This window comes from Aptenodytes patagonicus, chromosome 1 (assembly GCF_965638725.1).
Source record: "Aptenodytes patagonicus chromosome 1, bAptPat1.pri.cur, whole genome shotgun sequence".
In the NCBI taxonomy this organism is placed as follows: Eukaryota; Metazoa; Chordata; class Aves; order Sphenisciformes; family Spheniscidae; genus Aptenodytes; species Aptenodytes patagonicus.
Window position 1 is genome coordinate 42,374,084 of NC_134949.1, and position 14,897 is coordinate 42,388,980.

Consider the following 14,897-nt stretch of genomic DNA (forward strand, 5'->3'; position numbering starts at 1 on the left):
CCTGCCCGTTTACGGAGAAGGTTCTTAAAACAAGAGAGCAGAAATGCTAACTGCAACTACCAAACCTCCAAAAATAAGTTTCTCAATGACAAATCACTTTAGACCGTTCCTCCTTTTATCACCCGGCAAGCAATACACAGAAAAATTCGATTTGTAGCCCTTGATGCCAGAGCAGCAGAAGGCTTAGGTAGCACCCTGCCTTCCTTTGCTGCTACCCGGCAGAGCTTCTGACAATTGCCTTAAAATGTTTCAGAGGCGTTTTGGCACAGACAGCGTTTCTTCAGGAGAAGATGAGAGCAGGGGTGGGGCAGCACCATCCTTTCAAAGATTTCTAGCCAGCAGCAAAGTTTCATCCCATCAGATGTTCCTTGGAAGGAAAAGGGGATGGTTTGCTGACAAGCCAAATGACGGCTGCGGTGGCTGCTGCCTGAAGCCCTTACAATGGGGTTGATTGTGTGTGGTGAAAAGGGTTTGAATGTGAGCAGATAGGAGCGAACATGCATAAGAATGCTAGTGTTAGGCTTTCTGCTATTGAAACAGCAGCTAGTGAGGAGCAGCTGTGGTTATCTAAAAACACTCGTGCATGGAAGAACAATTTTTCTTCCAAAATCTGAAAGAAACTCTAATGATGAATCATAGGCCAGGCTATAAATAAAACATGACTATGGCTTTGCAGACCCAGAAACATTCTCATTAGAGAATGTTGTTTTTAGGGCCAAATTGCCTCATTTTTTATTTTTTTTAATCTATCAGAATGATTTTGGAATAATTACTTCCATGATGTCAAATCCTTTGTAATGCACAGTGGAGTTTGTTGCATGACATGTGACAAGCATTAAGGTTAAGCAAATGAGCCTGGCTAAATATCTGCTAATCAGCATGACTCACCAGCCTGATATACATTCACAAGTTTACATCTTCTTTCTATAGATGATAAATGAGGGAAGGGAAGAACTGTCAGTCCTCAACCTTCCTTGTGCCGAAGAGCTGAATGGTTTCCTAAGTCTCATCTTCCAGACTGAAAGGTCAAAGATGCTTTCTGTGTCTGGTGGACAAGAAAGATTGAGGAAAAAGTTAACAATACACTGATGACTACTAGTAATAATTATTGGTAGTTATAGTTAGCAATAGCACCCATTCTTGCTACAGAACACAAAATTATCCCCCCAAAAAACTGAAATATTTGTGAAGAATTATAAAAATTGGGATAGATGGAACCTGAAATTCATCAGACTTTGTGGGATTTGGTACCTAGATGGTAAACGACTGAAATCTTATCCACTGCATGCTTGCTAGTCTTGTATGGGACCCAGAAACAGGGGACTCAGAAACAACTTAATAATGTTTTGAAGACAGGCTTTGATTATTGTCTTGCACCATAATTTGCATGGACATCTTATTGCCCTCAGGATGCCACTGAATTCTGACAGCATACAGGTATGGCTAGAACATTCTATTCTATCTGTGTATTGCAACCGTCCTGCAGCACAGGACGGTTGCAAATAATGAGAAATGTGTTCAGACATCACGTTTCATTTGAAAGTACAAATTTAAGCCTGAAAATGAAGTTCAGTTGGTTCTCAATTTGTTTGGTATTCCAGTCTTTCTTTAACTGGTTCAATCAGTTATGGCATGTAGCAGTAAAAGCACACCAGTTTATCAAATCATCAGCCTTTCCTATGTTTTTGCAGGTGAGCACAAGTACATTTTTTTCCTGAGAAGTTCATTAATGTCACACTCAACCCTTCATCTTTTCCTGGTTCCAAAGATGACATTGTCTGTATAAGAGATCAATAAGGGATTGTTAAACTGAATTGAAAATGTGGATATCCACAGAAGTGTTAATATATAAACTATTTATATTTAGCTGGCCACTCCACCAAATGTGCAGATACACGTTTATTTAGCTAAGAAATCTTTAAACTGGTCTCTTTTTATTGCTACATTTTCTTTGCTTTTGTTGTATTTAAAAAATGTGAAACATTTTTCAACACTCCGCGTGTCAACAAGTAAATGAGATTGATTGAACTTGTCAGCAGCCTCTTGCAATTAAACTTCCATTAAAATGAAGATATTTCCTATTGATATATTCACTTTGTTTTCAAACATCATAGCCTCACTATGCTTTGTTTCAAAGGGTATGGAGATTTTCTGGTTTGAAATTGGTGTAACTACCTTTTGATATGGTTTAAAATGGTGTAACTATCTTTTGACTTTTCTTCATAGATAAAATTGGCTTCTTCCCAGTCCTCCCGTACCATAAGACTGCCGGGCAGGCTTCCTTGTGCTGAAGCAGTGTAATCCCTGTGCCACGGCAGGTAATACATTCTCAGCTACAACCTTTCCTTTATGCCTGGAATATCTCTATTGAGAAGAGCTTGCAGCTCAGGAGCAGAAACCAGCACATGAGCTGAATGCTTAATCTCCTGTGAGGGATGAAAAGGCGAGGGATGTGTTTATTCTAATTCAGAAATCCTCTGTACCTGGATGGTTTTCCTACTGTATTAGAGAAATTTCATGTCCTCAGCAGCCTTCCCCCAGACTGATACGGACTTTGCAGGAGTCTGTTGTCCATCAGTGCTAAAACAGGACTCTTCAGTTAACAAGTTATTGCTGGGTAGTTGGGCAGATGCAGTAATTGTAATTTTCTCTTAGTCAGCTATTAAATTTTGCTGTTTATGAAAACTGCTTTACTGGGGTTTGAATGTCTTTTTTTTCCTATTCTTCTTTTCTACTTACTCAAACCCTCACTCAGAGAGTTTCCTAACTCCCTGATAAGTTCATGTTTCTTCATCTCTCTCCCTCTTTCTCTGATTATTTGCACCTAATAACAGAAGCTGATGGCATAACACTGCTTATGTTGTCATCTGAAACGTAAGTGAGATATATGGCATAGACTCTCTGAGTCAAAAAATCCAGGTATTGCTCCACTGGGATCCTATACAGCGTTCATAATCAATCTACTGGCTTGCCATATGGATAAGACCTGCTTAAAGAGATGCCATCTGTCTAGCTATATGCAGACATGTGTTCATACTTTCTATTTTAAGCATTTTCTCCCAATTTTTAATGTTATTTCTCTTTCAGCATTGGATTGGTCACCTGATCAATTATAATAGGTTTTATGAATTAATCAGACACCGGGTGTGTTTTGCCAACAATCCTGCTGCACACTGATGGTAGAAACCCTCCTCTGAAGGTGCAACCAGCTACCACCCCTCCGTCTCCTAACCACCCTGCAGCAGCCAGCGACCGCTGGGTACCTGGTCCCACGGGATCGGAGCAGAGCAGAGGGAGAGGTGGCTGCTGCATTCAGCTCGGCAATGCTGGGAGGGCTGAGGTGCCTCCCTCCCCACACTCTGCCCCAAGGGTATCCTTGGGAGGTATGTTCCCACAGCCATGCACTGCCTGCTGGCACCCACACATCTCGGACACTGGGACTCCACGGGGTCAGGATAACGACCAACTCTCCTGATTTAAATGAGTCAGGAGAAGGCCAGATTGGTGGTCTAGGTTCAGAATTCATGTTGCATGAGCCAAAGTGTGTATTTTGTAGGTGGACAGGAGGCAGCCTCTGTCTCCTACAGTTGTGAGAATTAATTTATTTTAAGAAATAAATGTATGTATTTATTCCTCTTTTTTTTTACAAAATATATTAGAGAGGGTTTTTTTTGTTAGGTAGCAAATTACTTTCAAATCACTGAAATGAATAAAGTGACTGTGAGTGATCCACAGCGTGGATCAGTTCGGAGTCCTGAAGACACAAGGCATACCTCTCGGTACTGAGTTTTCCCTTGAATGAAATCTTGGACACACTGACCTCTACTGTGAAACTCCCAATGATTTCAAAAGAAGGCAGCATTTTACCTGCTATTTCATCAAAACTTACCAGACAAAATACTGGCCTTTGACTGTTGTAAAAGTATCATTTAACTCAGTTTCCACATGTCCCATGACAGAATTTCTATTAAACTGCAGGCTGAGCAGGACTTCTTAGGGTTTAGGACAAGCCTTTCACGCTTTTTCATGTTGTTATTTTTAGAAAATGGACTGTGAACCGGGACGTTTCATTTTCTCAGTCAGTCTTAGAGGAGACAGTCAATGGAAGAATTGATGATCGTGGCATAAATTCAAAGATAATTAAATGGTAGAGGACAGCATTTGGCTTGATAGACATGTTTTGCTGCCATCAGCAGAAAGATGAAAGACAGGATATCTATTGTAAAGAGCAAAAGCTATGTTGGAGGGACACAGATAGCAGCACTACAAAGATCTCCAGGAACAAACGCATACACTGAGCAAGAATGGTTAACTTGTTTAAAAAATTCCAGTCAGATTTCTTCAGTGAGAAAATAATAAAAACACATGCACACTTGTCTCTTAATAGCTGCATAGCCAAACCTAAAAATTTGGAATTTTTCTGAAAACTTTCATATTGCACTGAATTTTAAGTCATTCAGTTCTGAATATGTTCAGATACTCTGGAGGACAACAATGCTGCTAGAATAATGGTGGGTAAATAACAGGATATCAATAGTCTTTTTAGAATGAACATGGGTTTGGTGATGAAGTAGCTGAGATCTTTAGGAACCTACATGGAACAGAAACAAAATATCCACAGGAAAGTTTAAATGTCAAAATGCACTTAAGATCTTTGAGTAAAAAGATGACTTTCTGACCCACCTAAACTGAGTGAAATCTTTAGGTGATCTATCAGCTTGAATATTAGTAGAAGAAGAAAGCCAGCAAACCTTTGTTTTGAATTTCAGGTGTTTGTGGTTTGGGGTTTTTTTGCCCAAAATGTTTGGATTTCACAACCATCAGTCTATAATTTTAAAATATTTTAAGGAATCAAATAATTCCTTAAAAATTCTAGGTTTAAATTAAAATTTAAATTAAAAATTGTGTGCAAGTGCATATATTGACTTTGTTTCCATCTCTTTGAACTATTGTCTTTTCAGTGTCTTGTTAAATCTTTCAAAAGCAGATAAACCAGAGCTCTAGCATTTTGGTGTTCGGATGGTTTGAGAAATACACCTCATCATCTTTATACAAAAAATGTTAATAAAAAGCATAGAGACTTTGTGATTAACTCTGATGTGCAGTATGGTATCAAAATATTACCACCAAAGAAGACTGCTGTGTCATATTTCTGAGAGTAAAAAGTAGCAAGACACCGACAAATGTTATGCACAGCTCCATAAATTAAAACATGATAATTTTGCCTTGCTAGAATAATGATGGTGATGAGTGGAATTAAGTGCATGATTAAGAATCAATTTCTTTACACTTGAGAAGTCTCAGGCAGGCACTTAAGCTTCCACCCAGTGGCAACGGCTCCTGAAGCCATTTATTGTGCAGAGAAACCAGCACAAATCAGGTGACTATGTGCTCTGTTGCACCTCAACCTGGCACGGACAGACAGACAGGTTCACCCCAGCCGATCAAGAGAGAGTGCTACCAGATCCTAGAGGATTCTGAATTCTGATTTCAGTGACAGATCTGGCATTCTTATGATTTTCTAGGCTGAAATTTTGTAAAGCACATTTGGGGCACATTTGCCCTACCTGCTTATCTTCACCTCAGTGCAGTTACTCCATGTAGACACCTGCCTCATGTTTATATATCTGAAATATTTCAAAGAAATTAACACATTCCTAAAATGTTCTGCAGTGTGAAATCTTGCAGGTTGCAAAAAGACAATTCCCCAGATCACAGGGAGTTCATAGAGAAGAGATGAATATATTTTAGTCTTAAACCCTGCTCCTGGATTCCCTGCTCTTTTAAGATGCACCCACCTGTTGCCATGGTTTCTGGTGCCAGTTGCATCTTTGTCTCATATTTGTCTTTTTCAGATATATCTTTTGTATAACAGGGTTCTGGCTCCTTGTTCTGGACAGAGCTGTGGCGTCCAAAGAGTCTCTTGGACTCCTCCCCAGACATGCTTGGCAAACTAAATTTGGCCCTAACAAGCCTTCTGCGCACAACGGTGGCTATATTTTTAGCACTGTTGTCGATGCTGAAATACATTGCTGAAATGGCAGATTTCACATCAGGACAGCTCTGTCTGAAACAGAATGTAAAATTCATTGGTCCTTGCCAAAAATACACACCTTGCCTGGGCCCAGCATGCTACTTCATTCCTTTGTCACAGAATCCGTGAAAAACAGCATAGAGCAGAATGGCTTCTTTCTCCTTGTGAATTACTTCATCCTATATCCCTTATTAAAAACTTACAGTGAGTCAAACCATCTTTTGTGCCTTAAGAATTTTCTGCATTATCTTCACAGAGAATTAGGCAAGATGAATATCAAGATTTATTGGCAGGGAGATCTCAGCCTATGAATTCTCACTGAACAGACCATAAATCTTCCTGCTCACCAGGAAGATCTCAGATTCCCTATTGTTACAGTCAGTGTAAGCAACGTCAAAATTTAGCTGACTCCCTTTTCCAGTTCCTTTTTTGAAAATCATTATAAATTAGAAATTATATTATAAGTCTCATAAATATGTTTTTTACCTGCTGACAGGTAGCCTAGTCAGGATTTGCTATATTGCATTAGGATATTATTAATTCAGGAATTAGTGCTACAGAAATCTCACCGGCTGGAAACACAACATCATCAGGTAGTCTCCAGACAGAATTTTTCTCCTATTTTAAAAACATATGAGTGAAAGAATAAAAATGAATTATATGAAAGAAATAAAAGTCTTGTAAAAAACCTAAACTGCTGTTGGTCCAGGTAATGTGCATTTCCACATCAGTTTCCTGAAACATCAGAAGTTTAATGTCCATCCAAGGACAGGCTCATTCACAACTTCAAATGGGTTGTTTACATAAGCTAGGGGGTGGAATAACTACAAATGGACCAGGACTGTTAACAAGAAGAGGAGAAAAGGAAAAGGCAGGAGGGGAGTCAGAATTTGCTGTGAAGACTACATCTTGTCAAGTTTCACTCAAAAAATAAAAGGGTTTCTAAAACAAGAGTTTGATATCAAACTGTCAGAAATGCCAATGCTGAGAAAGCACAAGAATTTAGTCAAGGAAATATGGAAGTGGGGACAGGTAATAATCCAAGAAGCATCAATAAATCTGATCTCATCTTTAACGAAACCTGATCTTACTTGTAAGAGAAGGGACAAATTTCTAAAAGACAATTCAACAACTGTACCTGTCTAATATGTTCACACTCAAAAGAAAACTGATTTCATACCTACATAGTGATCTGCTGTGCAGCTGAAATTACTCATTTACATGCAAAGATTGCCAAGCTCTAGGGGTGTGCCCAAAACTTTCTCTGAATTCATCATTGGAGTCAGTGAGGAGGGCTGCAGTCCTCTGAACAAATAGACGTGTGAATAGGCCAAAGGAACAGAGAATAAAAAAGAGAAAAAAAAAGTCACACCATGCTCTGAATGCCTGTCAAAAACAGGCATTCTTCCAGGGCATGTTAAGTTATCTGGTGGAGTGGATATTTTTGATTGACAGGCCTGAAATAAAAAGGCTGAAGTGTTGTTGATACTTTTTGCAGTAAAACAGCTGTATTAAATTACATGTTTCCCTCTTTTTGTCAACAAGTTGGCAGGGTGTACGCAATGTGTCAGCTCTGTAATGACAGCACCACTTTAAACCACAGTTGGAAGAGCCTAGTATGAATGCTTGTTTTTGTGAATAGGTATCTCTAACAAGCGAAAATATAATGAGTCGTGAGGAGAATCAGTGGGTAATGTGTGTCAAAATGATGCTTCAGCCTTATAATATTCAGTTTCTGGCTCTGTCCAGATATTAGCTGGCAAGGAGGCATATCCACAGTCTGAGTCATAAACTCCTGCACTTCAAGTAACAGAAATCCCATTCCTGCAATGTTTTCAAGCAGACGCTGCATTCCCTGCCGCCTGGGTAGTTAATGATGGAAACAGCACACGCACCATATGCTTGCTGAGGCACTTCAGAATAGCTCTGTTGGTCCTGGCCCAAAACAAGGAATGAAAAGCCATGGCAGAAATGTAAAAGAGCCACCAAAAAGCTTGTTTTAAAAGAAGCCTGGCTTTGGTTTGATTTATCTTTGAAGCAAGTTATTGAGCTGGGTCTTATGCAATCACCTTGTGCATTCAGATGGTTTTGTCCATTTTACTCTACCCTAATGCCTACAGAACTGCTTTCTGCTCCCAGGACTACCCAGCTACAACTACACCTAATGAATCCCAGGCTTTGAAAATTATGTTCTCAGACACCATTTGCAAGACCCCATTATTAAGCTGCAGTCCCACACACTAAATTCCTCCTTTGCACTTGACGGCTATTGGTGAACTCTCTCTGCAAGACGTTGCTGTTCTCAAGACCACGTACCAGGATTAAGACTTAAGAGAAAGGCAGAGTGAGGGGTTTTGCTCATTCCCAGTGAGAAAAGGATGAGGGAGTTCATAAGCAATGCAGCCCTCCCGGTATGGTGGCAGTCCTGGTAGAAAGTGGAATAGGGACAGCTGAATAACGAGCATGAAGGATAAATGCTGCTTTTGCCATGTAACCATAGTGACTACAGAGAAAGTGGCTGCTGTGACACCAACCCAGAAGGCTACTGCATCTGTTTCTGAACAGAAAACCTGCTCTACCATTGATGGCAAAGAGGAGTTAAAGAAAAGTATGGCCTAAGACAAATGGTCTGCCAGTCAGAATATTTTAGTCAGAATTCTTTTCCTAGGTAAATAGTATTCACACCGACAATGAAATGTTTTTAGTATGTGTCAATATTGACAGCCTTTCATTTAGGAAAAAAATGCTGTGATATAGAAAAGCCCAGTTTTAACATTTTTGAAAAACAATATTGAAAAACTGTTTTAAAGTAAAAATTAATATAAACACACTTTCATGAAAAGGTGAAATTTGAAATGAAATGTTTTGTCTCCCCAAATCAAAACCAAGCAATCCAGCTAATTTAATACAGTTTTTTGAATGGTAGTTGCTCTTCTGCTACTTCAGAGCAAGTGAAACATTCAGAAAATTAGAATTTTGAATGGAAAATACATTCCCAATTCAATTATTCAGCTTACAATGCAAATCTGACAGCCACTTGGGTTTGTGCATACATTAGCATAGGTTTGCACATATTCTGCATATATATCTAGAAATATTTTGATATAGCTAAAGCCATTTCACCTTCTGATAGACTATTCTAATCTTCCCTCCTGAATTATCTGGGAAAAGGAAATATTAAGTCATTATCTGAATTTTCTCATTAACTGTATCTCCCATGTATTAGATACCACATATGGAATTTTGCTGTACTTTCCAAAGCAACTGTGTACACTCAGGGTCTCTTTTTTTCCTAGAAAAGGCACATGAAGTTAATTTATAATAATAAAAGGTAAATGTGCCTATGGTGGGTTAGCCTTGGCTAACACCCGAACACCCACCCAGGCGCTCGCTCACTCCATCCCCTTAGTGAGGTGGGAGAGAAAATAGAAAGAACAGGAGCAAGAAAGCTCATCAGTCAAGATAAAGACAGGGAGTTCACTTACCAATTACTGTCAAAACAGACTCAACTTGGGGAAAATTAACTTAATTTGTTCCCAAGAAAAATAAAAACATAATTACTAATTCAGGTAATGGGAAACAAACAGACAAACATTAAAAAAACACCTTTCCTTCCTCCTTTTTCAGACTTAGGTTCACTCCACGCTCCCCTCCCCTGCTGCAAGCAGCACGGGGCTAGGGTATTTTGGCCAGTACACAGGAGTTTCTTTCTGCTCGTTTCTTTCTTTCCTTCTCATACTTTTCCTCTGCTTTAGTACGGATCTTCCATGGGCTGCAAGGGATATCTGCTCTGGTATCTGGAGCACTTCCTCCTGCTCCTACGACCTTTGGTGTTCCCTCTGCTTTTTCTCACTGTTTTTGTTCCCTCTTCCTCTCTCTGTGGCATTCTGCCCTTTCTTAAATGTGTTTTCCCAGAGGCACCGCCAGCTTGGGTGATAGGCTCAGCCACGTCCTGTCAGTGGATCCATTGGAGCCGGCTGGAACCGGCTGTGTCTGGTACAGGGTAGCCCCTGGTCTCTTCTCACAGATGCCAGCCCTGCACCCCACCTGGTGCCCACACTTTGACACCTACACCCAATACAGTGCCTCATTTCCATCTGAGCTGTCATATTGGTGAGATTCAGCTCACTTAACTTTCACCATTCAGAAGTTTGTCTAAAAATGTTTTTCTCTGTGATGAGGATAACATCTTCAGAGGACAATCTACCCCACCTTTCTGAAGTGTCTCAGGATGGTACAGCCCACCCTTTGGAGCTTCCTCTTTCTTGAGATGAAGAAACCACAGATGTCACACCTTTTTTCAGTATTGGTTGAGAAGATCAAGACCCTCCCTCATCACAGCTGGTTGTCCAGGCACTCCCTCTCACCAGGAGAGAACATATGAAGAGCAGTTCTGGCCTCCAAATGTGGGAGCTGACTCCTTTCAGCTGGGGAATTACATTATTTTTAGCCATCAAAAGCTCAGACACATAATGGAAGCTTGTAATCTGATTTCTTCTACAGTTGGTGGAGGAGAGCCAGCCACCTTGAAGGGCAATTCAACCTACCAACTTTAAACCCTTGTCTTTAGATGGAAGGCATCACCCTCCTGAAGTATGAACTCTTTCCCTTGTCTGTAGAGAGGATCTTGGTGACTGACATGACTAAACACCTCTTCTTCAGATATCTCATCCTTAACCTTCAAGACCATATGCTGAAATTAATGCACAGCTCTCATTCTATATCAGTCTTTGTAGTTGCACCTGAATGCTGTTATTTACAGAAGAGTCTGACAGGCAAAGAAGAAAAGTATTTAGTAGAAAAACATTAGAAAAGGAAAGCCAGCTAAATAGCCTGCAGTCTGCAGGCTATAGATGCACAGCAAGCCATCCTGCCCTCCTGCAAGTCCCTGCCATCAGGCAAGAAATATAGATGAGAGCAGCCACTCTTCTCCTTCAAACCTGAGGTTTTGTGCTGAATCCAAAACCTCAGCCTGGAGAACCTGAATAATTTACAAATTGTAGCTCTGTGTTTCCTTAATCACTAGTCTTTATAACTAACAGTTAAATTTCTTTGGCAGCCTAGAATTTAGATATTCTATCATTCTCTTGCAGTCAGTTGAATATGCTTGACTGATGCTGGAATGATACACAATCCCTAAATAAAATTACTGATGTGTATCAGTGACAACAAGAGCACCTGGAAGACCTTTGCAAGGGATACACTACTTAAAAAGATGTAAAATCTATGGCTGAGGCTCTTTCTCCCCCTATATACATATTCTACTGTCATATTTAATAACCTAGAGTTTTGATGAGGGAGGGCATTAAATACTCCAAAGCTTTCTTGTCAGTGAACATTAAGGCCCTCTGTTGTGTTAACCCAATACCTGATGACACAGCTTTCACAGTTTCAGAGCAAAGTGTTGAGTTGCCCCAATTTCAATTACAGTTGATAATGATAAATGACAACGTACTTGTTTCCAAATGCTCCATTCTTTCTGAAGAGATGAATTCACAAAGCCTGTCATCCCAACTGCTGCTCAGTTAACTTTCACTCTTTTCTGTATTTCAAGGCAAGTTCACATGAATTGGCTTTCAGGGTGTTTACTTACACTGTATCTTGAAAAATGTATTATTTTTAAGTAAAGTTCCTGTTATTCCCATCAGGTTTAATACTATATTTTGTAACTTCTGTCTCTTATAATTAGCAAGAGCTATAATTTTCACAACTGAAATTGTATTGCATTTCTCTACACCTAAATATTCTCCCACCTCGAAGATACCAGCAGTATTTTCTCTATTGTTCTATAAATATCTCTCCCACTATACATCTCAGGTAATCAAACACCTTTAAACTCTAATAAGCTTTGCCCACCTAGCAGCCCCAACTAATAAAGTTTTGATGTTTCTGCTGTGCTGTTATCCTAATTAAATGCAAACAAGAATATTGATCAGACTATTTTAAACAATAAAAAATGAAAACCACTTCAGCAGGTGTGTAACTTCTAAAGGTTTGTGCAATTTATCTCCTGCAATTTATTCTCTGCACCCTCCTGTGGTTGTCACTGGCTGCCCCAAGTGGTGAAATTAGTGTTCCTTCATAGGTATCTGCTTTTGAAAAAAAACCACAGGCCCTACCCTCTTTAAAAATACCTTCTATTCAGCAGCCAAAGTATGTGTCACTTCTCAAAATCTTGGCTTATGCATTTGTTTTTTCAGGTTATGTAAAATACTGTTCCCCACAGAGATTGCCCAAGGTGGTTCCTGTGCCTTAGTGCAGTGTGCCTGCTGGTGACCAGCAGGACTGTACAAACCACGGGTGGAAACTTAGTGACTGTTTTTTTCCTGTCTGATTCTGTGTCTACTGGTGACCCGCAGGACTGTACAATTGAAGGGAGGAAGCCCAGTGACTGTTTTTTTTCTTTTTTTTTCCTGATGGTGTTCCTTCTTGATTCACTCCATGGTTTCAGTGAGATGCACAATCTCTTTTTATTTCTTATTACACAGCATTTCTGTAGGCTGATAAACAGCTGCTGGATATTTTCTGTGCCAAAGAAGATCACAGCAGTGATGGGGAGAGTGTAATTCTTACAAAATAAATGAGACATTATGTAAATAAAACACTTCTAAAGCCTCCAGGCTGCAAGGTGCTATCCAAATAAGACAGTATCGCCCACAGCCTCATGTGCTGCTTAAAAAAATCAGGGTTAAGTGTCAGTTTAGATGTGCATTTCAATTAGGGTTAATAGTTCCACAGTCTATGACTCATGCAAAAGCATTTGTTTGGGGGCGAGGCAAGCCACACGTGAATTTTGCCTCCAAGAGAGATGCGGCTGGGGGGAGCATTTTGCACATGAGCCTGACGCTTGAACAAAAAGACTTAGAAATTCTCTGCATGTTTGAATAACTTACACAAGCAGCTAAAAGCTATTTTTCAAAGAGTTCTTCCAAAATACAGTTAAAATAAGGTGGTAAAAACTGTAGCTCTTCTTAGAAGATGAGGCATAGGATCCGGTATTTTTCCTTTGGACCCGCATGTTGTTTGTTATGTGTTCTTTCTTATGTCCTTCAGGTTTCCTTTTTTTCTTTTGTTCTCACTGAATGGCTTTCTCATTCTCATGTAAGGATTTTACTTTGATGTGTGTAAACCCTCTGATTACTGTAGTTCAATAGTAAAGTGATCCGGGAGGAAGAACTGCCCAAGAATGGGGCATCAGGGTGGGCAGCAGTGCTTGCCTCCCTTTGAGAAGAGTTTTGTAGTATAGGGATTAAAGGTGCTGTGTAAGAATTTAGAAACAGATCTTGGAAGCCTAAGTCAAGCAGTTAAACATATTTAAATATGTGGGCCTTGGTACTGTTTGTTAGGTGCCAGCAACACACACTGGTTTAGACATTGAAAGCATAATGAAGAAATCCCATACTCTGAAGGACTGGTAAGAGCAGATAGCGTCAGGAGGAGGTTCTGAGTGCTGGGTGTCAGCTGAGTAACAACTGCAACAAAAGCCTTTATTTCCTTTCCTTTTCTGACTAATACAAACAGGTTGTCATGATGATGGAAGACTTAAAAATACCTAACGTTTTACACATAGATGTCCGTGGTACCAGTAGCCTTCAAAGGGGGTTGATATTTCTATCGTCTTCAAAGGAATCTAAAGCAAAATAGCATTCATTTCTATGAGTTACAGAGCGTAACCATGAGGTATAGTAAAAATGAAAGTATGTGGGTAAGTGAAAGAGCACAGGGATTGTACTAAAGAAGGAGATTATTGTTAAAGCAGTCATGAGCTAGAAGCAAAAGCAAACCTGTGTTCAGCCTGATCTCAGGGCTGCAACTGATCAAAGAAGAGGCCAGAAGAAACCCTCACTCAGTAGAAAAAGGCTGCAACAATTAATCAGCAGGGAAAGCTTTTGTTATTGATATTGTTTTGGTGGAAATGTATTGGACGGAGACCTGAAAGGGCTCTCCATGGCACTCTGCCCTGCTGTCACAGACAACTGCATGGCTTTGTTTCCAGGAGGGCACTCTCATTGAGAGCAGGCAGTAGTGGGGCTGTTGGCATTTTCCCTTGGAAGAATATAAGCCAGCCAAGTCTTTTTGCTAAGAAGGTATTTGGATTTCTGCAAAATGTGCTTCTTTCCACCCAGCTGGAAAGCAGCTTTGCAGAAAGGACCTGGGGGTCATGGTGGACACCAAGTTGAACATGAGCCAGCAACGTGCCCTTCCTGCAAAGGCAGTTAATGGTGTCCTGGGCTTCATTAGGGGTGCTGCCAGCAGATTGAGGGAGGTGATCATTCCTCTGTACTCAGCACTGGTGAGGCCAAACCTGGAGTGCTGGGTCCAGTTCTGGGCTCCTCACGAAGACAATTAAGGCACTGAAGCATCTCTTCTATGAGGAAGGACTGAGAGAGCTGGGACTGTCGGCTTGAAGAAGAGAAGGCTCAGGGGGATCTTATCAACATATATAAATACCTGAAGGGAGGGTGTAAAGAAGACAGTCAGGATCTTTTCAGTGGTGCCCAGTGACAGGACAAGAGGCAATGGGCGCAAACTGAAACACAGGAGGTTCCCTCTGAACATCAGGAAACACTTTTTTACTCTGAGGGTGACTGAGCACTGGTACAGGTTGCCCAGGGAGGTTGTGGAGTCTCCATCTTTGGAGATACTCAAAAGCCATCTGGAGATGGTCCTGGGCAACCAGCTCTAGGTGGCACTGCTTGAGCAGGGGGTTGGATGAGATGACCTCCAGAGGTCCCTTCCAATCTCAAACATTCTGTGATTCTATGAAAATGTAAGGTAAGAAGAATTCAAAGCATTGATTACTTCATTTTATAGAAGAGAAAAGTTGTTTTCCATCCAGCACTGGTAATTACATCTTGATTTT